Genomic DNA, 1,372 nt, shown 5'->3' with positions numbered 1-1,372 from the left:
TCATGCAAACTGCATGAAGTTCAACCAGGGCAAGTGCAAGGTCCTGCAGCTGGGTCGGGGCAATCCCAAGCACAAATACAGGATGGGGAGAGAACAGATCAAGAGCAGCTCTGAGAAGAAGGACTTGGGGGTGATGGTGGAGGAGAAGTTCAATATGACCCAGTAACATGCACTGGAGCCCAGAAACAGCTGTGTCCTGGGCTGCACCAAAAGCAGCATGGTCAGCAGGTCAAGGGAGATGATTCTCCCCGTCTACTTGACTCTCATGAGACCCCACCTGGAGCACTGTGTCCACTTCTGGAGCTCCCAACATAAGAAGGACGTGGAGCTCCTAGAGACAGTCCAGAAAAGAGGGCTGGAGATCTCTGCTCTGGATACAGGCTGAGACAGTAGGGGCTGTTCAATCTGGAGAAAAGAAGGCTCCAGGAAGACCTTAGAGCACCTTCCAGTGCCTGAAGGGTCTCCAGGAAAGCTCAGGAGATGCTTTTGACAAGGGCAGGGAGTGAGAGTACAAGGGGGAGTGGATTAAAACTAAGTGGGGAGATCAAGATGAGACATTAGAAGGTAAATCTTCACCATGAGAATGGTGAGACCCTGGCCCAGGTTGCCCAGGAAAGTTGTGGAAGCCCCATCCCAAGAAATGTTAAAGGCCAGGTTGGATGGGGCTTGGAGCAACCTGGTCTAGTGGGAAGTGTCCCTACCCATGGCAGGTGAGTTGGATCTAGATGATCTTTAATGTCCCTTCCAACCCAAACCTCTCTATGATCTCACAAGTAAGAGTCAAGGGTAGGACACAAACCACACTGTGTCTTCGACTCTGAAGCCCCGTGCTCTTTTCTGTAAAGTACGTACAGCCACCCAGGGCACCAGCCCCTTCCAGCCTCTCCCGTAATGAATCGCTGAGGACTTTTCCTGTTCCAAGGAAGAGCTGCATTCGCTAGGTCTTCACCAGAAAGTTTATCCCATGTTTTGCCTCGTGGGCTGTATGGAGCTGTTCCTCTATGTAGGGTGAAAACAGGGGGCTATTCTCAGTCAGCCCAATGCACCAAGGGTGATGCAGTTCAGTCGTACTTTGTGGTGGAGCTATAGAGAACCTTTCAGAAAGCCCATCCTCCTCAACTTAAAGCATCCAGGGATCTTAAAATGGAGCAGATCCCTGGTAAACTACTCCCATCGCTCAGGCCAGTGCTCATGTCAGACAGGTAGTGCCTAAATGCTTCATTGTATTTGAAATGTTAGGAGCAAGATCACTTGTCACATTTCAAAATTAACCATTGCAGCCGAAAGTGCCACACCAAGGGAGGTTATCTCTGGAGGCAACGTTGCTGAATGTTGATGATGAGCAGTGTAAGGACAATCAAGTAAGGACAAT

Source organism: Chaetura pelagica, unplaced genomic scaffold, assembly GCF_000747805.2.
Source record: "Chaetura pelagica isolate M959 unplaced genomic scaffold, ChaPel_1.0 scaffold516, whole genome shotgun sequence".
NCBI classification, from domain to species: Eukaryota; Metazoa; Chordata; class Aves; order Apodiformes; family Apodidae; genus Chaetura; species Chaetura pelagica.
This window is presented reverse-complemented; position numbering follows the sequence as displayed.